Raw genomic sequence first — 22,928 nt, 5'->3', positions numbered from 1 at the left:
TGTTGAAAGCTGTCTTTATACTTTCAAGCATTTTCCATTATAGTGAGGTAAGAGAGGTACTGGTTTGTAATTCCTGTGGCATCGTTTTAAAAAAAGTCGCATTAGGATCTTTCTAATTATCAGCAACTACTGTTTTGAGGATATTATATATTGTCAGGCTCTCTATTCCACACTTCTTTTTTTTTTTTTTTTTTTTTTAAGAAACTCCCTATGTAAATATATGCTGTCTGCTTCTGGTAATGTACTGCACCTGAATTTCTAAAAAGAAAAGGAGTACTTGTGGCACCTTAGAGACTAACCAGTTTATTTGAGCATGAGCTTTCGTGAGCTACAGCTCACTTCATCGGATGCATAGCATATCGTGGAAACTGCAGAAGACATTATATACACACAGAGACCATGAAACAAAACTTCCTCCCACCTCACTCCCCCGCTGGCAACAGCTTATCTAACGTGATCCTCAAGTAGAGCCATTTCCAGCACAAATCCAGGTTTTCTCACCCTTTCCCCCCGCCCCCCCCCCCCCCCCCCCCCACACACATACAAATTCACTCTCCTGCTGGCTGGTATTCTTTTTACGAATACAGACTAACACGGCTGTTACTCTGAAACCTGAATTTCTAAAATTGCTTTATACTTTCATTAGACCACAGTCCATCAAGGCCATGCCCTGCTCTCTTTAATTTTACCTCTTGGAATTTAAATTTCTAAATTTCTCCTATATCTCTGGCATGAACTAATGCATGATTGTTCTAAGGATGATGAAATCTCCCATAGTGCTCCTAGCTAGTTGCAGTGAAAAAGATTGCTTCCTTAATACTTCAGGCTACACCCTTAAGCGTGATTTGATCACTCTTATTTTACAGTAGCATGCCTATCCCTAAGCGTCATTACTAGCAATACAATTATCCAGCCTTGCTTAAAAATTCAGCTATGCCATTTGGCATAATGGCCTGTGGTAATGAATTCCATACTTCTGCTGACTTCACTGCACTGTGTGACAGATTCCTGCTGAACCATATTCTGCCCCCAGTTGCTTCAACCCCTGTAATATCAGTGGAGTTGCATGAATGAAACTGAGCCCAAAATTTGGCTTGTACAAAGTTTATCTAATTGTGCAATCCAGTTCCTTAAAGCTTTTCTCACTGTCATATACCAAAACAACCTTGATGAATACAAGAGAACACTGTATATTCCATGGTTAACAATACCATCATTCTTATCAACTCTCAGACTAGCACAGTTATTGACACATTTGCTGAGTGTCATATCAAACAGCATGAAAAGTACATTATAATGTTGAAATGACCTCAGACTCTAACTACTCCATAAGCTTATGAATTGCTTACATGTGGATCTCTGGTTTCACAAATGTATCTGTAGAGTCTAATGTTTTTAAGATCCAGAGATCCAAGGTTCAATGCCCCCTCTCCATGATCTACCCAAAGGCCCTACCAAATTCACGGTCAATTTTGGTCAATTTCACGGTCACAGGATTTTAGACATTATAAATTTCACAGTTTCAGATACTTCCATCTGAAATTTCAAGGTGTTGTAACCATGAGGGTCCCAACCCAAAAGGAGGTCATGGGGTGTCTCAAGGCTAGGGGGTTGTGGTGTTGCCATCCTTACTTTCTGTGCTGTTGGAGGTGGTGCTGCCTTGAGAGCTGTGTGGCTGGAAAGCAGCAGCTGCTGGCCGGACACTCAGCTCTGAATGCAGCACAGAAGTGAGAGTGGCATGGTATGGAAGAGGGTCCTCACTTTTGGGGGTGGGGGGCAGGGCCAGCCTTATGGGTGGATGACTGCCCAGAGTGCCGGGGTTGGTGACTACCCTTGGTCACTCACCCCCCTCCCCCCCCCAAGCCAGCCCAAGGTCCCTTTAACTTCTGAGCACTGGGGAGCTAGACAGGGCTGAGGGCACCCTGGCAGAGGGCTCCTACTATATGACGGGCTCCAGCTGCTGGTCCTGGTTAGGCTGGTGAGGAATGGGACATCCTCTTCCCCTGCAGGGGTCACTCCCAGGGCTGGGTCAGACCCACCTCCAGGAACCTTCTCCAGCTGCAGGAAGCTCCACGGCTGCTGGTTGGGAGCCCAGCTCTGAAGGCAGCGCCACTGCCAGCAGCAGTGCAGAAATCAGGGTGTCACGGTATTGTCACCTTTACTTCTGTGCTGCTGTCTTCAGAGCGGGGTGGCTGGCCAACAGCCACCACTCTCCAGCTGCCCTGCTCTGAAGGCAGTGCAGAAGTAAAGATGGTAATATCACAACCCCCCTACAATAGCCTTGTGACTGCACCACAACTCCCTTTTGGATTGGGACCCCCAGTTTGAGAAACGCTCATCTCCCCTGTGAAATCTGTATAGTACAGGGTAAAAGTACACAGAACGCCAGAATTCATGGGGGAAACCAGATTTCATGGTCCATGATGCATTTTTCACATTTGGTAGTGCCCTACCCATAGGCAAATATATCCCACATATTTCAGGACTAGTGTTAGTGTATTCCTACTACTTTTGCTACTTATTTCTCTCCCTGAAGATATGTTTTGATTTGAAATAATACTTAGCAATTATGTAGTGCTTTTTAGGTGTAGATGTCAAAGCCCTTTACAAGGGGATCATTATCTCCATTTTACAGATGGGGAAACTGAGGCACTGAGCGGTTGAAGTCACTCACCTGGAGCTACTAAGCAGATCATTGGCAGAGCTGGAAATAGAATCTAGGACAGTGGTTCTCAACCTATTTACCATTGTGGGCCATATCCAATACTACCTTAATGGCCCTGAGGATGTCACACTGGCCGCAGCTTTGTGATGGTTGGGCCACAGACTGAGAACCACTGATCTAGGACTTCCGACTCCTGGTCCAGGGCCCTGTGTACTACTAGATCATGTGGTCTCTAATAATAATAATGTAATATGCATTCATGACATACCAAAACTTAAAAAGTTACCCTTAATTGAAGAACTAAAGAAGGGAACAGCAAATGCTAATCTGTTGTATATTTTTCTATATTTAATGATACATCTAGAATAAGCATCCTCCCAAGTAGCCCATTTTGGGTTTTGAGGTGTTTCTGGGAATATCTGAGGTACAAAACGTCTACAGTTACCAAGGAAATATTTTCAGTGTAGTCACTGTTAACTTTGCTCTCGTGCAGGTGACTGTAAAGCCTGATTATAATAGCATAATGTGAATTAAACATCCTGATCTTTTTTCAGCAGTGCAGCCTTAACTTTGAGCTGAAAGCCACATATCCCCTTGCTAATCATCTGGCCCACCCTGTCTGGTTTCGCAAGTTGCTAGTCTTTTGGAGAAGAGAGCATTTACACATTTTATCTTTGTGACCATCTTCTTCTCTAAAAATATGCAGCTTCTGTAATAAAACATTGTTTTGCAATGGTAGAATGTCATTTTCATATACTGTAGCATACCCAAGATATTTAATGCAATTCAGTTATCTAAAAGCATGTGAGTTTTTGGAAGATGGAGTGGATAATATGTCACTTCTGTTATTGACTAAATGTCCCACTCACTATAGGCTTGTTCTCAGCAATACAGTTCAATAAAACTTTGTCCACAACTTCCTTGAAGAGATTTCCCCTGTACCCGACCCCCAAAAATAATTGAAAATAATTTCACTATTAGGAAAAGCTTCCTGAATTCAGCTGATGTTTTCATAGAATATCAGGGTTGGAAGGGACCTCAGGAGGTCATCTAGTCCAACCCCCTGCTCAAAGCAGGACCAATCCCCAACTAAATCCTTTACTTAAGAGCCGGGTACAATCAACAGCTGAACAGATCTCTAATGAGATGCAAATAGAGCAAGCTACCTGTTCAGTCCTGTCTAGTGGTGCATCACATTAAGAGTAGAAATGCCTAACCTGAAGTGCAGTCTAAGCTCAGTGAGTGTCCTCTGTCATTTTTTTGTGTGAGTGTAGCAAATTGAAAATGGTGGTTGGCAAACTCTCACTTCATCACTCATTTTACTTTTGTGTGTTTCGGCTTATAAACAGAGGCTTAGTTAATTCCAATCAGTATAAACTTGCTTGGAGTAAACTCTGACACAGTAGAGTTGTATGAGCATTGACGGAGACACACCCTGGAATGCAGCGCTCTATGCGGAAGCCGGATATTACTTTTTTATATATAGAGATTATCTAAAAATTTGCCATTTAGCTAAGATGCTTACTCTTTTTTTGAGAAAGTTGTCCCTTAATCATGTCGAACATTTTTGGGTAGATTTATAAACCAGGCAACCTTCCCTACTTTAAACTTGCTGTGGTCTCCAAAATATGTTATGGACTTACAGCAGATCCATGAGATGTGTAGAAGGATGCACCTCCAGCTGCTTCTGAATTGTTAACCCCAAAAATTGTAAATCAGGCCCCCAAAATCATGAGATCTCAAAAAAGTGGATTCACTTTCTTTGTTTTCTGTCTGAGCTGTCAGTGGTTTGTTTTCAAGCTTTTCTCCGTTACCAGGAGGATTAGAAACTTTTTTTTTTTTTAACAAGGAAAGCTCATCTAACCACACAACTCCAGGAGCTGGGTCTTTATTAAAACCTTAAAATGTTTCAGGGCTTGCAGTAAAATAACAATTGGCAACACTGTCGCTTGTCTGAAAGGAGAATGGAGTGCAGTTTCAGAAGAATCTGCCCCACTGCTGTGAATTTCAGAGACTACTCTAGCTCTCCTGAGCTTGTGCTTCAATGGCTGCTGGGCAAAAGGGCATGTACACCTCCTTTACACTAGTTTGCCCTCTTAATGTATTTTTTTTAATTATTATTTTAAATTGCAGAGCCCTTTCAACAAAAGCTGTATTTAAAAAAAAAAAAATGTGGATGATATAGGCTGTGTAATCTGAGGAATGAATTTGAAACTGCTTTCCAATTGGAGGGCCTTGTCTTACCTGAAACAAGAATGGCTATAGATGGATCCTCTGTGGCCCATAAAAAGAAAAATCCTGATATTGAAACACTGCCCTAAAAATAAAAAACAGACAAAGGGGAATGGAAGAACTGGGTTCTTGCCTTTTATTGCTTTTGAAATAAAGAGCTTAAAGGATCATGGCTGTGGTGTGTCGTTCCCTCCCATTTTGTCTCTGATGCAATCCCCACAGCCTGTAACGAATGCTTTATCATCTTTATCATCGTCGATAGTGCTGCATGAGTCTCGGGCTCTGTACACACAGCATCTTAAGTCAATATAAGTTAAGTTGCTCAGGGAGTGAATAAACCACCCCCGAGTGACGTAAGTTACACTACCTAAGCGCCGGGGTGGACAGTTCTATGTTGGTGCAGAACTTCTCCTGCCAACATAGCTACCGCCACTTGTCGGAGCTGGAGTAATTACGTTACTCTCTCCTGTAGGCTTAGAGCGTCCACACTAGCAGCGCTTCAGTGGCACATCTGCATCGATGTAGCTGCACCACTGTAAGCTCTATAGCATAGCCCTAGTCTTAGTTGCAAGGACAGACCTCTGCGATATAGAGGACTGCTCACGGGCCTTACGCCTGGCCTACGCTAGGAAATTAGGTCAGTATAACAGTCACTCAAGGGTGTGAAAAATCCACCCCCTGAATAACGCAGTTAAACCAACCTAACCCCCAGTGTAGACACCGCTAGGTTGATGGGAGAATTCTCCTATCTCCTAGCTGCTGCCTCTTGTGGAGGTTAATTACCTACACCGATAGAGAAGCCTTCTCTTTTGCATAGGTAGCGTCTTCACTGAAGTGGTTCTGCAGTGTTTTAAGAGGAGCCCTTATAGTTAAGAAATTTGGAGTTGTAAATGTGGCTCGCCCATTGACTTGAGTTGCCAAAGACCACAAGGCATTTAACCCGTCTGCCTCAATTTACAGATGGAGGTGATATGTATTTCAAAGGAATATCATAATTTAATTTAAATGAGCTAATGTGTTGGAAACAATCAAAGAATGTTAATGTCAATTATTTATTGGCTTCTTAGAGGCTTCGCACAGTTGGGGATGGGGAAATTCAGTGTCAATCAACTATTACTTCTTCTAGGTTTGAGAGCCGAATGTGTGGTTGTTGATTTCTCGTATAAATAGAACAATTCCATTCTGCTTCCCTTTCATGCATCTGAACTTCAGTGTGAATGTGCCAGATATCAGAATTGCTATTTCTAGCAAAGGTGATTGAGCAGGTTATAGTTTATTTTTCATCCCTTTATAGCTTCCTCATCTTGGATTTTACCCCTGGTTATACCAATGCTGTGAACAGTTTAAGCCCCATTGCTATGCATGCTCTTACCAGAGATTTAAAATAACAAAAAACCCTGGTAAATGAATGCAATAAAAAAAATTTAAAAAATCTCTTGTATGGTTCTTTTCATCCAGAGATCTCAAAGCAAAATGAGGTAGACATCATAATTAGAATTGGGGGAAATTATTCCAAGTGAAACTTTTTTGATAAAAAAAATTGTAGGTTTGGTGACATCAAAACATTTTGAAAATTTGAGTTGATTTTGCTGAACTGTTTCAATTGAAGGAAAAAAATAAGATTGTAGCATTCCATCTCTTTGATTCAAATCTACTTTTGTTTTTGAAATTTCCTTTAATTTTAAAATATTTTTTTAAAAAAACATTAAAAACACTCAATCAAAATGAAACATTTCATTTCAGGCAAAAAAAAGTTTCTACTTAAAATAAGTTTTTAAACTTTGATTTGCCAGCTGTTTTCTTTTGGGTCAGCCCAAAACTTTGGTTTGTTGGAAATAAAAAACAAAACAAAAAACCCGCAACTATTCAGGCAGCTCTAATAATTATTTCTGTTTTACAGGTGAGGAAAGTGAAGTACAGCGGTAAAGTGACTTGTCAGTGGCAATGCCAGGAATAATACCCAGGTGCTCTATTTCCTTGGCCACGCTGCTTTGAAGTTTACAATATTGCTGGTGGGTACCTCAAACCCTGCAACTTGGGACTCGTCTCAAGAAGGAGTTCTAAACTGATTTGATTGGGGATTGGTCCTGCTTTGAGCAGGGGGTTGGACTAGATGACCTCCTGAGGTCCCTTCCAACCCTGATATTCTATGATTCTGTGAACTCTCCTTAGACTATTTCTGCAGCGTTTTTGTAGCTGTGTTGGTCCCACGATATGAGAGAGGGAAGGTAGGTGAGGCAAATCTTTTATTAGACCAATTTCTGTTGGTGTAAAATGCAAGCTTTTGAGCCAAACGGAGCTCTTCTTCAGAGTGTCTTCCTTCTCCAGACCTAATTTCCTTCTCCAGCCCTGAAGAAGAGCTCTATGCAGCTTGGAAGCTTGAATCTTCCACCAACAGAAGTTGGCCCAATAAAAGATTTACCTCACCTACCTTGTCTTGCTTAAGTTTTTTGTGAATTATGTTAGGGCCCAATCTAACTCATTTAAGTCCGTGGCAAAGCAAAACTCCTATTTATCGATCCTAAAACAGGTTGGCGTTAAACTATTGGATCAATATACCAAAACTCTATTAACAAAATAACATTTACTTAAAAATAATGTTCCTGTTGCATGGGAATCCAGTTTACATTTATTAGCACACCTTAAACTATGTCTACACTGCTCGTCTGGACATGGGTACTGGACTGTGTATGCTCTCCTATATACCCTATACCCAGTGATGAGCTGCCAAAATCTTAACAACGGGTTCCCTCCTCACCCCACGAGGGCGTCGTGGCCCGTCCCCACCCCCCGGGACTCCTGCCCCATCCAACCCCCTGCGTTCCTTGATTCCCCCCCCCCCCCCGGGACCCTTGACCATTCACCCCTCCTCCCCTGTCCCCTGACTGCCCCCAGAACCAGGCAGGAGGGTCTCGTGTGCCACCATAGTGGGTGCCCACCCTGCCCCGGCCCTAAGAGCCAGAGGGAGCTGCCGGGGGGCGAGGTGGGGAGTCCCAGCGGTACTTATCTGTGATGGCTCCCAGGAAGCATCAGGCAGGTCCCTCTTGCTCCTAGGGGCGGGGTAGCATAGCTAGGGTGGGAGCAGGGGGAGCGGCCACTCCCCCCACTGATCACATCAAAAGTGGCGCCTTAGGCACCGACTCTGTGGGTGCCATGGGGCTGTAGCACCCACGGGGAAAATTTAGTGGGTGCAGAGCACCCACCAGCAGCTCCCCACCCCGCGCCCAGCCCCAGCTCACTTCCGCTCTGCCTCCTCCCCTGAATGCACCGCCCCGCTCTGCTTCTCTGTGCCCCCCAGCTTCCCGTGAATCAGCTGTTCATGCGGGAAGCCTTGGAGAGCTGAGAAGCAAGCGGCGGCTTTGCGCTCAGGCCCAGGGAGGCGGAGGCGAGCTGGGGTGGGTAGCGGTTCCCCTGCATGCTGCCTGGGTTACCTGCTGCAGCGCAGGCGGCCTTCCTCACGCCCCCTCGCCCCAGCTCACCTCCGCTTCACCTCCTTGGGCCTGAGCGCAAAGCCGCCACCTGCTTCTCCGCCCTCCCAGGCTTCCTGCGCAAACAGCAGATTCGCGGGAAGCCGGGGGGCGGAGAAGCAGAGTGGGGTGATGCGTTCAGGGAAGGAGGCGGAGCGGAGGTGAGCTGGGGCCACGTGGGGAGCTGCCGGTGGGTGCTCTGCACCCACCAAATTTTCCCCGTGGGTGCTCCAGCCCCAGAGCACCCACGGAGTTGGAGTTGGCGCCTAAGGCGCCACTTTTGGCCAGTTCTAAAAGGGCTTCTAAATTTAACAACCGGTTCCAGCAAACCGGCGGGAACCGGCTCCAGACCCGGGGGAAAGGCTGCAGAAAATGTTCTGGGGTGTCTCCTGCGTGGGGTTTAGAGGCCAGACACATACTGCCCTTCAGGACAGTCTCTTGGGCTCATTGTTCCACTCCTGCAGTCACAGGGCTCCCCCAGGAGGGGTTTTGGGTATCGGTGCAGGGCATTGTGCCCGGAGTCCTGCAGCCTCCCTGCCTATCCTGGGGGGCAGGTCCTCTATCTCAGCAGCATGATGAACTGCAAATACAAGAGGAGGACTTGTCAGCTCTTGGATACTGAGTGGTAGGTGCAACTCAAATCCATTCCATCACCACCACTCAAGGACACAACAGGGCATGGTCCTGGTCTCTTTGGGAAAACTCCCATTCTCCAAACCATGCATCCTGTTCCAAGAACTGGACCACTAATCCCTCCTGCCTTTGGAAAAAATGTTCCTCCCGCTCCATAGCCCGTTCCCTCAAAGTCAAATTGCTCTTAGCTCCTCCTCTGTCTGCCCATACTGTTCCTGGGCTGCTGCTCCTGATTGGCTGCAGGTCCTGCCAATTCAATAACAAGAGTGACATATTTTCTCTCTCCTTGGAAAGTAGGTGAGAAATCCTCTGCCCCCATCCAGATAACATAACTGCTGTTGAAGGACATGTTTTTGATACTTTTCAGCATTTCAGGAATGCGATTGTTTCATTAAACTTTTTTCTTCAGTTGACTTTTGCAGCCCCCAAGACAGAAACACCTACTGAAAATGGTAGCTAGCTCAGTGGTGTCAGAGCTGTGTTTTTATTTTTGCCCCAATGCTGGCTATTCTTTTTTAACCAAATTGAAAAGTTCATTCTTAGTTTGAATCTGTTACTACATGTTTATAAATGCGTCTGACCTATCTGCACTCTTTTATATTTTTTAAGTATATCTAGTTATATTTGGCTGCTTCCATGCAGAATCTCCTATTACAGTGGATAAAATGATTAATAAATCTTTAATGAAGGATAATATTTCATTAGGCCATCTGACTGGGACCACTGACAATAAGAAGTGAGAATAGGAAAACAATATCCGATCATGAAAGTGCTTTAACTTTGACTGTTCCTTTGTAAGGAAAAAATGGCTAGCAGGAACTGTAGAAGCACTAACTAAACACATTGCCTGTTTGATAATTATCAGGCTGTGAAATGTACGGCTATGCAGTGTCCCAAAGTGACAACTCTTTGAGATTCTGTATTGCTCACTTACAGTGATTATCTGATTTGCTATTTGCAATAGTCAGCGGAAACTGGCAACTACTATTGTGGCTGCAGAAGTTTCACTTTACAAACTAAAAAATATTTTGCTCCCTTCCTGGTAATTGATTAGACTTCATTTGAAGATACATAGAATTATAGAATTTGAAGGGACCTCAAGAGGTCATTTAGTCCAATCCTCTGCACTCATGGCAGGACTAAGGGCTTGTCTACACTACCCGCCAGATTGGCAGGCAGTGGTTGATCCAGCGGTGGTCGATTTATCCTGTCTATACTAGATGCGATAAATCGACTGCTGAGCACTCTCCTGTCAACTCCAGTACTCCACCAGAATGAGGAGCACAAGCAGAGTCGATGGGAGAGTGTCAGCTGTCGACTTACCGCAGTGAAGACACCGCGGTAAGTAGATCTAAGTACGTCAACTTCACCTACGCTATTCATGTAGCTGAATCTGTGTAATTTAGATGGACCTCGTGTGGTAGTGTAGACAAGCCTTTAGTATGTGGTATTAAATCAGTATTCTGAGTTGCATCTCATGACTGCTTCTTTACTCGTGGGGTAAAATTCATCCCCGATATAATTAACCCTAAATGATACATTATTCCCATGGATTTAAATTTTTTTCTCTAAATGCCATTAGGAATAGATACTGGGTAGACACACAGTCTCTATTTGAAATGCTGCCACGAAAAAAATCTTCCTTCCTTCTCAGTTGGACTGTGTCATCCCCTCTTTGAATCACTCATCCAGTTTTCCCCTTTTCTGCCACATTCATTCTCATCCTTCAGAGCCCCCTGGTTGCCCCACCCACTTTCCCAAAAATGGCAGCCTTCACACAGTGTCCATTTCTCCCACAAAAATCTGTACCTTCTTCCATACTGTGCCCTAGCCCTGAAATGCTCTTCCTGAGTCAGTGATGACCTATACTGAAAATTTACATTGGCATATCTGCGTCTCTCAGGGGACCCCTGAGCCATGTAGTGAAACCAACCTAACCCCCTAATATAGACAGTAGATCGAGGAAAGAATTCTTCCATCTACCTAGCTACTACCTCTTGGGGAGGTGGATTAACTACAGCAACAGGAGACTCCCTCCTGTAGTGTCTACAAGCTACAGCAGCACAGCTGTAGCACATACCCTCTGCCAAAAACACCTCCTCTTCTGGATTATAAATACTTTGTACTAACAAGACATGGTCGATCAACATTTGCCCTATGCACTTTCTTCCTCACTCAGTCAGTCTGTGTTTTTAATCTGTATGAGCTTTCAGGACAGGACCTGTGTTGCTTTTTGTTTTGGAAAGTGTCTAGTGCAGTGGTTCCCAAACTTGTTCCACTGCTTGTGCAGAAAAAGCCCCTGCCGGGCCTGGCCAGTTTGTTTGCCTGCTGTGTCCGCAGGTTCAGACGATCGCGGCTCCCAGTGGCTGCGGTTCGCTGCTCCAGGCCAATGGGAGCTGCTGGAAGCAGCGCGGGCCGAGGGATGTACTGGCTGCCACTTCCAGCAGCTCCCATTGGCCTGGAGCAGCGAACTGCGGCCACTGGGAGCCACGATCGGCCAAACCTGCGGATGCGGTAGGCAAACAAACCGGCCTGGTCCATCAGGGGCTTTCCCTGCACAAATGGCGGAACAAGTTTGGGAACCACTGGTCTAGTACATTGTGGGTGTAACCAAAATATGTAAGAGTCTTGATAAGGACTGGGCATGGTTTTCTTTCTCCAGTCATGCATGGATGATATTTGTATTAGGTAATGGAAGACCTATTATTTTCAGAAACTAGCAAATCCCTGAAACAAGACAGGATTTTGTAACAATGAATGGCCACCGTGACAAACCAAAATATACTAGGATTCCAGATCTCTGCTCCATGCAAATTATTTTGTATAGAAATGATCTGTTAAGTTCCTTTTGACAAAAGAATATAAATATTATGTATGTGTTAAAAATCCCAGTAGAACATACATTTCTAGCTAAGACTACTCAATTTGCAACTGAGATTCTTCTTTGGTGGATGCTTGTAAAATATTTAAAACATTTGTCCAGTCACACACTTCGTGCATTTGTCAGAGCCAGACTTACAAGATGGTCACCACAGATGATATGGTTTGCTATATTTGTGTTTACTGAGAAGATGTGGTTGAAATCAGTTTCTGTTCCAACTAAACTCTGGAATATGAGGTATTCTTGTAACTATTTCCCTTTCTTGTTGCTAGTTTACAGTATTCAGCTTTCCACCAGTTCTGGGTGTAGCTATAGCTGCTGGAGATGTAGAACTTGGAAAAAGAACTAGATAAGTTCATGGAGGATAGGTCCATCAATGGCTATTAGCCAGGATGGGTAGGGATTGTGTCCCTAACCTCTGTTTGCCAGAAGCTGGGAATGGGCGACAGGGGATGGATCACTTGATGATTACCTGTTCCGTTCATTCCCTTTGGGGCACCTGGCATTGGCCACTGTCGGAAGACAGGATACTGGGCTGGATGGACCTTTGGTCTACCCAGTATGGCCGTTCTTATGTTCTTAATTGTGCTGAAGAGGCATCTTTAGGGGACTGTTGCAACTAATTGGTATTGAATAAGTAAGGGTTTTGTACTAAAAAATATGTTGTCTAGTGGCATGAGCCGTTTACCAGCAGCCAGGGTTCCTGGGTTCTGTTCTTGGCTCTGTCCTTGAGTGAGAGGCAAGATTACTTAATCTCTTTTTATATAAATGTGTATAATACTTAAGCCTTACCCATTTGAGGCAGGTTAACTGTAAAGTGCTTTGAAATCCTTGAATTTTACTCTTATGTACATAAGTATAGCTGCTTTTGCTGTGTTGAGCTCGTAAAACCATGCCCTGAATATAGGAGCATCACTGGATTTGAACAAAATCTTTACCATTCATCACTTTCACATGACCGTGACTCAGAATCAGGATGCCTGATTGCAGTTTTGAACACATAACCTTTATTTTTGTAACAATCATACACTGCTTTTTCTACCACTTCCTTCTCCAACTTTTCTCAGAGTATTCTGATCTTCAAAGATTAAAACTGTGTGAGCAGAAAGTTATCACAGTTTAGTCTGACCCTCATCTCAATTGTTTCTGTTCCAAGTGACTTCACATATGACGTAACTTCATTTGCAGTACTTTTAAATATTTTATGCTTGCAGTGAGTTCCTTAACATAAGACATGGACAAAAATATAATTGTCCTGGATGAAGTATAAGCTTTAACAATTTCAGCATATATGATAAAGGCCCCAAGAAATAATCTGGAAAGTCTGATCTCCCCTGGAAATTTATTGATGATTTTCTGGATATAAAGTGTAAGATAGAACTGTATGCAGTGGCCCTTACTCTGTTGGATAAAGTTTTCCATTATTCATAGTTTTCCCCATCCTAACATATTAACTAGGCAAATATTAACTCGAATCACTGATGTATCCCAAGAAGCCAAATATATTTTGTAATGTCCTTGAAATGTTGAAGGATCTAATTCTTTGTGTGTCACTGTTCTATGGGTTAGAGTCCACCACTGCAATTCAGGAGAGATTTAGGTCCTTTGCCAGACTTTGCCACTGGCTTGCACTCTGACATTAAGCAAGGTCAGGCCAGGGCCACAGGCCAAATCACTTGCTATTAGGATAGATCAAAGTAATTGTTGAATGTAGAGGAGTGTTTGGTGTTTAAACTTCATGAAAATTAATGAGTCGTTACTTGCATTGTTTTCACTTATCTATTTATAATGTAACAGCAAACATTTACATTGTGTATACACTATAACTAAATTCCCATCAAAGAAATCTTATGAAATGCTAATGAAGGACTTAAGCATTTTAACAGAAAATGCTAATTTCAAAACAAGTGGTCATTGTGTGTGATGATCGAGGTCATGGACTCCAAGTGCATTCCTCGCTATCTGTCACCAGAGAAAAAGCCCACGTGGGTACAAACACTCTCAACTAGCTTTCTGTGTAAAGGAGCTATAAGTATGGATTCAAAAAATGCCTGTTTGGGAAGTGTGCCAGATGCAAAGTGGAGATCCCCAGAGATGTCCTCACCTGTTAATATATTTTGACTGCTTTAACCTCTCAATAACTCTAATTTCTTTTTCTTATCTAAAAAACCTGTAGTTAGTTTACTATAGAATTGGCTGCCAGCATTGTCTTTGATATAAGGTCTGGAGTACCAATTGATTTGGGGTAAGTGGCTAGTCCTTTTGGGACTGGGAGCAACCTGATGTGGGGTGATTTTTGGCTTATGTCACCGTTATCACTAAATCCAGTTTGTCTGGGTGGCAAGGTAGGCTGGAGAGCCTATGGGGACTGTCTGTGACTCCATGGTAAGACTGATATAGTGATCCAGGAGTTCACATTTGTTACTGACTTTACTGACTTCGTGAAATCTAATTTTAGACTATATCATCATTTTGGTGTGTCTGCCCTGTTTTCTGACAGTCTGACCTGAGATTGCACACTCAGTTGTGAGTCACGTGATGCTTGGGTCCTTTGCCAGACTTTGCCACTGACTTGCACTTTGACATTAAGCAAGTCATTTAACTCCTCCCTGCCTCCATTTCTCCACTTGGAAAATGGACATGATAAGGATCAGTCTGGTAAAGCATTTGAGATCTTTGAAGAGAAACAACTAAAATACTCCAATTCTTTTGAAACTGGACGCATCTGATCAATTAACTTGTTCAAAGCTTCACTTCATTCAGAAATATGAACTTTTGGTGGAATTACACAGAGGAGGGGAAGTAACTCTTTGAGCCCTGCTGGCTATGACATTTTAAGAGTCAATGTGATGGATATGGGAATATTTTTGGGTGATTTTACTGCATTACATTTATGCATCATTGTGGGCCAGGGACTGTATGTAATTCCATGGTGGAGGGTGACGACAGCTCCTCCAGGAACTATGAACAGTCAGTGTGGGGTGATTAGGCAAATTTTACTCAGGTTGTAACACCACCCAGAGAGATACTACCACTTGGAGAGGCTCTCATATACTGGCTGAAAATGGATTCTCCAGAGACCAACAGACAAAGGAAGGACTCTTGGATAAATAGCCTAAGTTTAAAATGACAAATGGCCTTTGTTCTGGTCCAGCAAATGGACAGAACCTTCTGTCCAGGTGGTTTGGGGAGAAGGGGACAATCCTTATGAAGCATTGGAAGTACTGATGCCTAGTAGAGATCTTGTTGAGTTGGGGGGGGAGGGGGGTTGCCGTCTCTGATAAGGTTATTAGCATGTGTGTAAGTTCTTTTATTGTTTTCTCTGTAATTCTTGTTACCACACAACTCTTTATAAGGTAACTTATAATTGCTGGCAATTACTCTGTTCCTAGCCTCTGGAAAGATACAAAGCACAGACACTGACCTGTTTAGGCACTCTGGCTTGCTGGGAATATCACAGTGTAGGCAGGGAACTGTGCTGCATGGAAAAAAACCCTGGTCTGGAGGCAGAGACACGTGGGGGTCTACTCAAGAGAGGTGATGGCTGAGGAGCTGTGAGCTTAGAACGGGTAACCTTGAGGGACCATGGAGGGGGAATACAAGTGCAGCTTCCCTGTACTATGATAGTAGGTGCTTGGAGTATTAAAATGGAATTAAAAAGCAAATTGAAATAAAGTATTTTAAATAATGGATTACTGCATGGGATTGGGAGCCGGAGTGTTCTGAGAAATCCCTTGCTATCTTCATTTACCAAAGGCTCCTACGCCAGTAACTTCAGAGCTATCCTGAGGTAGGACTGGGCAAGTCTCCCTCTGTATCCACTTAACCACTCTTACAGTACTCTTATGTACTTTTATGATTGCTGTGATATTCAGTGTCACTGAATTTATTGGTACTAATTATTAAAGGGTGCTGCCATCTTAAATATTTCTTAGAACTCTTTCCCACAAAAAAAATCCAAACTATCATTGAGAAGCATGAAACTGAAATCTATTTATATTTGCAGACTTTTACTACTATCTAATTTTTGGTCTAGATAGCTGGTCTTTTTCTTTAGAGTGCTGACCACTGGGACTTTTAAGTTTTGTTTTTGCTGGGCCTTTATCCCCCAAACAAATGACAAACTTTGCCAACGTGAGCAGGAAATACTCAAAATTCTGGACTTACCACCACCTACAATGACTACTTTTTATGTCAAAAGATATATAGGAATCCAGGATGTATTTACTCTTCCATGCCCTATATGATTGACTGATTCCATGCATTATGAAGCAATGTCATAGGACTGTTAAAGTACATAGCTACTTTTACAGACACTGTGCATTGCCAAAGTCCATTTTGGTTGTGCAGAGTTTTGGGCCAATTGCCATAGCATGAAACCCTAAATAAATACCCTGTAAGCCTATGTGCACAATACAAACTGGCTTTTAAAATCCACATTGCCTATATTTTTATAGCTGCCTTTATCTTCTGCTCTATTGTTTTATAAAGTAGAAACTCAAATATCTTCTAACTGACATTGCTCCTATTGCAAAGAAATTAACCAGGTTGCCTTTGAGCAAAGTAGTACACAAACATAATTAATGTAAAATGGCATAAAGGTTAAGGACATTACCGATATTGTTTGACCAGCATAAGAGACAAAATACCTATTGTGATGTGGTTGTATATCCTCCAGCCTTCACTAGCAGTGTCTTCTTCCATTCCTAGAATAATGGGGGAAAAGGGGAACTGATCTTGGAATTGAGGGGAATCCCATCAGCACCACTTTCCCTATAGTTCTACGGGATAGAAGTTCAATTTGTGCCTTTCTCAAATAATTCTATTGATTTTAGAGGTATTTCCAGCAGCAACAAGTAGAGGTTTTCTTTTACATTTTCCTTTTCACTACTTAAATCTGAGAGAGAAATCCTTGGGATCTGCTTTCTGGAGCATAAAATTGCCTTGACGTGGGGATACAATTTGGGAATTTGACTCTTAACTTTGGGCTTGTTTCTTTGGCCCACATTGCCACTTCTCTGCAAAAATACTTTCTTAAAGTCTAGCTATGGAAAACTTTTTTTCAAGATAGCATGAGTCTCTTGTGCTTGGGATGGCAAGGAAGTGCTTTAGTTTTTTGTGTGTGCCAATAGATCACTGAACCCTATGGAATGCAAAGGCCCAACATCTGGAAAATATTTTTGCTGAATTCCTCACAGAAGAAAACTATTTAGAAGGAAAATCAAAAGCCACGGCTCCATGTACATAGCCCTCGTTCATGTACCTCAGTCAACTCTGAATGGTTGCAAGGCAGCATTTGACCTTAGATTTAGTACCGACCCTCCATTCTTTTTCTCACCAAGAGCTTGGTCTTGCAAAGTACAGAGTGACTCCTTGACTTCCCCCTGTTCAATAAAGTAAATAGGAGTTCAGAGCATCTTGCAGGAGCAGGATCTGAGCTCACAACAGCGTCCCTGCAAGTTGAGGGTGCTCAGCACCTCACAGAAGGTCTTTGGTTTGGGCCCTTGGAGAAGTAGACTGGTAATATAATTAAAGCAATGTCTTCACTGTAACAAAAGGTGAGGTGCTTAAATTGTTAGCTGTCTCAGTGTAAAATCCTAGTGGAGAGAAGGTACAGTTCTACTTCGATGTAGCTAGTGAAGTTATACCTCTAACATGGGGTTTACCATTGACTTGAACTAATTTCATAGAGATGAAAACTTACTGTACCTAGTCTCTACTAGGATTTTATACTGAGAAGCTAACTTGATGTAAACACCACCGTTTTTGTTGCAGTGAAGACATAACTTTTGTCTCGGTACAGTATATTATCTGTAACACTACCATTTTAATCACCTGTTTTTCCCCCCCCTAAGACACTATAGGTTAATACAACGTAATGCAACAGAGCTGCCATGTTGGCTGGGTCTGTGTGTGGCACATTCACAGCCATTCCCTAAAGGATGTGGCTCCTCCCAAAGTAGAAAGACTCCTGACTCAGGAAGTGACTTTCACTTTGCCCAGGCAGGAAACATACACCTCTCCTAACTCTGAAAAGAAAGGGTTTTTTGGAGTCAGCAGCAGGAGGGCAGTTGCCTTTGTCCCCTCTTATAGTAATAATTTTTCTGTTGTTACTGAATTCATGCCCATGTCATCATTCTGGGGAACTCTGCCTGTCTGTGCTAACCTACCAGGAAGAGAGACCACAAAGTCATGCAACTCAATAGCTGTATATTGTGGACCTAATACTCAGTTTTTAGATTAGCACTTAATACTGCTAATTCTCTCTCATGCAGGAAAGAATCATAAGCATACCTTTTCATACTAAATTAAAGATTCCTTTTCCATTTTATTTTTGATCAAATATTCCTACAAGTGTACTTAAAATCTGGCCTTGTGGATGAAAATCTGACTTAAAAAAAAAATTGGGTTGTGGTGGAGTTGTAGTTCAGTCTCTTAAATGTGGGTCTAACTGAGCTACTAGAGTACTTACGGTAGCCATGATCATGAATAGGCTATTAGAATAGCTAAATAAATAAAACAGCTGGGTAGACAATTGTTGAACAGCCTCTGGGCTTGTCTACACTATAAAATTAGGTTGACTTAAGTTAGGTCGACTTACAGCCACTGCAGTAATTAAATTGGCTGTTGGTGTCCATACACTGCCCTTCTTCTGTTGGTGGTGCGCGTCCTCACCACAAGTGCTTGCACCAACTAAAGTGGGGCATTGTGGGGCACTGACAGCTGGAGTATGGGGTGCTAACAGTTGGAGCCCCCCACCATTCCAGGGCTGACAGCCACAGTTTTAACCCCTGCGCTGGCTGACAACCGGAGCCGGAGAGGAAATGTGAAATAACAGCTGTGAAACTGACAAGAATGACAGGGCCTGACAGCCAACAGGCAATGTAAGTAACACAGTATCTACACAGACATTGCGGCGCTCGTACTACATCAACCTAAGTGCTATGCCTCTTGCAAAGGTGGAGTTATTAGGTCGACGTACTGGGTGACTTATATTGGCTGGAATACCATTCTAGTGTAGACACTTACATAGTTAGGCTGACATAAGCTGTCTTATGTAGACCTAACTCTATAGTGTAGACCAGTCCTCAGTTTACTTCTTGCTTGGTGCTTAGGGTAGAATGTCTCTAGTTAGCAGGATGAGCAATGCAGTGTGGGTGATAGTGTGCCATGTAAATACTTTTTCCTTAGTTCTGGGAATAAAATGTAATTACTCTAATTACAACATGTATCTGTTAGGAAGCCCTTAAAAGAAACCTAGAGATTAAGTGAGACACTTTGTCACATACACAGATTTGGAATATAGATATATACGCAAGCTGCTCTGTTCGGAGCAGCTATTTCTAAATACTAGAAATATTTAATGTCTCTCTCGCTACTGAAGTGACAACTTCGTTAGTTCTGTATACCAATGTGTTACATTCTAGGCTTCCCCTTTATTAATGATTCATCAAAGGAAGCTCCGTGTAACCAACTTGAATGATTAATGTTTGATTAACCCTGGACTCTCAATAACAGACTTAAAAGTGGCAATTCTTCAACAAAAAAATTTCAGAAACAGACTTCAGTGAGAAACTGTAGAACTGGAATTAATTTGCAAACTAGACACCATCAATTTAGGCCTGAATAAAGACTGGGAGTGGCTGGGTCACTACAAAAATTAATTTTCTCTCTGTTGATACACCTTCTTGTCAATAGTTGGGAATGGGCGATGTCCACCTTGATTGAATTAGCCTCGTTAGCACTGACCCCCCATTTGGTAAGGCAACTCCCATCTTTTCATGTGCTGTAATATATATACTGCTTACTGTATTTTTCACTCCATGCATCTGATGAAGTGGGTTTTAGCCCAAGAAAGCTTATGCCCAAATACATTTGTCTCTAAGGTGCCAAAAGGACTCCTCATTGTTTTTTGTTTGATTCTTAGGTATGTCTTCTCTATTACTGACTGAACAGAATTAAAGGTGATCTGCAAAGGAATAGTAACTGGGCTTATGCCTTTTTTACTCTGAAATGCAAAGAGGCCTGGTGGTATGGTGTGTGTGTGTGGGGGGTGGGGTGGGGGACTATTGTTGAAAACCAGACTCTTTGAAAGAACAAATCTCCCTGGCCACCTGTATATATAATGAAGAAACAAATGGCGCACATGCCTGTTTTTATGGGGTTTTTTTGGTAGATTGCTTAAACAGTTCACATAGTCTTTTTCTATTCGTATTCAGTCCTTTTGTACATCTGTCAAAAGCTGTTCCACAACCTAAAATGTTGGAATGTAATTACAAACATCTTAATGTGAGCTGAAATAACAATCTGGTTTTAACTGGAACAAGATTTCTCCATTTATTGTGTTGCAATATTGCATCCTCAGTGGGAAGGAAATAAATACCACTGACCTGGTCAATGTTTGTTTCTTGGAAAGAGTGCTACTGTCTTAATGCATAATGGCACATCCCTGCCTGTCAATGTGAAGTATGTTGACTAGTGAACGTGGTGGTGTTCTTAATAACATGCTTCCAGTTATTGTTCAACTTTCCTCGTAAAATACTTTAACTAGGGTTTATCTATCGTGTTACTTTCCTGTTATAGTGGAAATATACATTTTCTTTATTTTGCAATACAAAAAGTGAACTCCTTAGACTTTGAACATAGTTAGGGTAATTAGCTAAGTAGCCAATCAGTATTCAACAGTCAGATGCTGCTGCTCTTGAGACTTCAGCTTTTAACTTGGTCAGAACTACAAGGATTCATCATTACCTTAGATTTCATCTTGTCCAAACAACAAAGAAAATAACTCTCCATTGTTGAGTATCCTGAGATAGAAAAGTCACTTTTCTGCCATGCTGGTTTTTCATATAGAAGTAATTCTAGTTGTGACCTATTTGTAATTTTTCTAAAAAGCTTAATAAACCTCAGATGCTCACTATTATTTGTTCACTTTTAATAATCAAAAAAACAAACCAAAACTAAAAAAAACCCTCAACAACAACCCAGAACACCTTTGTCTTGTTCTTACATACTTCAACTCCAGTTGCATTCAAGAGCTGTTACTGGAGTATTCCAGAAATGTCTTTGCTTGAGTAGGCTTATTTACTGAAATAAGTTTAATACAGATGAGTTTCTTATGCTGTACAGTGACGATAACTTGTCACTTAACAAATATTGAGGTTCTGTATTATAGTAGCACCTAGAAATCCCAGCAAGGTTCAGGGGCCCAGCAAATACATTAACCACTGTGTAAGATGGTCCCTCTCCAGAATAACACTGTAGAGTCCAAGGTAGACTAGATGTGGGAAAGGGGGATGCAATGTACAGGTACTGTGAACAGAGTGATTGTTGGTAAATGTCCTGTTAATTTCAGGTTTCTTCTTTTTTTTTTTTTTTCGGGGTGGCTTGTACATAATAAAGCGCCCCAAAACTTCTTATTAATTAAATGAAACTTGTATTGAGAAAATATATATAAAGACCTTGTCAGTGTTCTGAACTGATTTGTATTTTTGTTAGGAAATCCATGATTGTGATTCTTTAACTTAAACCTATGACAATTTCTATTAAGGCTGAACCCTTTGCTTCTGACCCACGTTTCCCATGTTTTGCAGGAGGGGGAAGAGGGGAAGTCCCATGTGTATTTTTCTTCCTGGGGGTGAACATTTGTGTGTAGTGTTTGATGTTAAAAAAGATGAATATTCCATAAACAGGTATCTTGCATCTGCTGCACACATCTAAAATGGGATAGGGGAGCTTCTGTGTGTCCATGCTTACCTGGCTTGTTTGCCTCCTCATAATACAGTGACTCTAGTTGAGTTTTTATTTAATTTCTGTGCTCCTGTCGTACAAACGCTGTAACTAAAGTTGCATGTATTAGTATTCCCATGGACTTCAACAAGATTACTGCATGTAAATAAAGTTCAGTGCATCTGCCTGCAACTATCCTTTTGTTCAGTCAACAAGATGTGTGAATGAACGTAAGGGGATTGAATCTCTTGCTATACTGTCAACTTAGGTCTTGTCACAGTAGCAAGTTCTGCTGCTTTAATTATACCAATATAGTTAAAGGATAGCCCCCTGGCATGGACAGTGTTATATTGATATGACTTACTCTGCTTCCTGAAACAGAATCAACACTAGTGAGGGCACCTTTATATGGGTATAACTGCATCATAAGAATGACTGTACTGGTCACACCAATGGTCCAGTATCCTGTCTTCTGACTGTGGCTAATGCCAGTTGCTTCAGGGTGAATGAACAGTACAGGGCAATCATCAAGTGATCTGTCCCCCGTTGTCCACTCCCAGCATTTGGCAGTCAGAGACTTAGGGACACTCAGAGCATGGGGTTGTGTCCCTGACCATCTTGGCTAATGGCCGTTGATAGTCCTATCCTCCATTAATTTATCTAGTTCTTTTTGGAATCCGGTTATAGTTTCGACCTTCACAACATCCCCTGGCAATGAGTTCCACAGGTTGACTATGCATTGCGTGAAGAAGTACCTCCTTTTGTTTGTTTTTAAACTTGCTGCCTGTTAATTTCATTGGTGACCCCTGGTTCTTGTGTTATATGAAGGGGTAAATAACACTTCCTTATTTACTTTCTCCACACCATTCATGATTTTATAGATCTCTATTGTATCCCCCCTCAGTTGTCTCTTTTCTAAAATGAACAATCCCAGTCTTTTTAATCTCTCCTTATGTGGCAGCTGTTCCATACGCTTAATCATTTTTGTTAACATTCTAGATACCTTTTCCATTTCTAATGTATCTTTTTTTGAGATACATGTTTGTTGACCCTCTCAAAGAATTCTAATAGATTGGCGAGGCATGATTTCCCTTTACAAAAGCCATGTTGACTGTTCCCCCAACAAATCGTATTAATCTGTGCGTCTGATAATTCTGTTCTTTACTATAGTTTCAACCAATTTGTCTGGACTGAAGTTAGGCTTACCAACCTATAATTGCAAGGATCACCTCTGGAGCCCTTTTTTAAAAAATCGGCATCACATTAGCTATCCCCTAGTCATCCAGTACAGAAGCTGAGTTAAGTGATAGGTTACATACCA

General features: G+C 42.1%; 1 protein-coding gene across 2 annotated transcripts in view; it reads left to right on the top strand.

The window, feature by feature from the left end:
- ATP8B1 (ATPase phospholipid transporting 8B1) overlaps positions 1–22,928 on the top strand; it is a 135,597-nt gene that overhangs the window by 4,946 nt on the left and 107,723 nt on the right. Inside the window, exon 2 of one of the 2 annotated variants that reach the window (XM_037902580.2) lies at positions 6,798–6,909. The exons of the other annotated variant lie outside the window; for it this stretch is intronic. The gene's annotated coding sequence lies outside the window, so the exon portion shown is untranslated. The remainder of the gene's footprint in view (positions 1–6,797; positions 6,910–22,928) is intronic. 2 annotated transcript variants of the gene reach the window in all.

The sequence above is a fragment of the Chelonia mydas genome, chromosome 5 (genome assembly GCF_015237465.2).
Source record: "Chelonia mydas isolate rCheMyd1 chromosome 5, rCheMyd1.pri.v2, whole genome shotgun sequence".
Lineage (NCBI taxonomy): Eukaryota > Metazoa > Chordata > Testudines > Cheloniidae > Chelonia > Chelonia mydas.
Note: the sequence above shows the minus strand (reverse complement) of the source record. Positions and strands in the feature narration are given on the sequence as shown.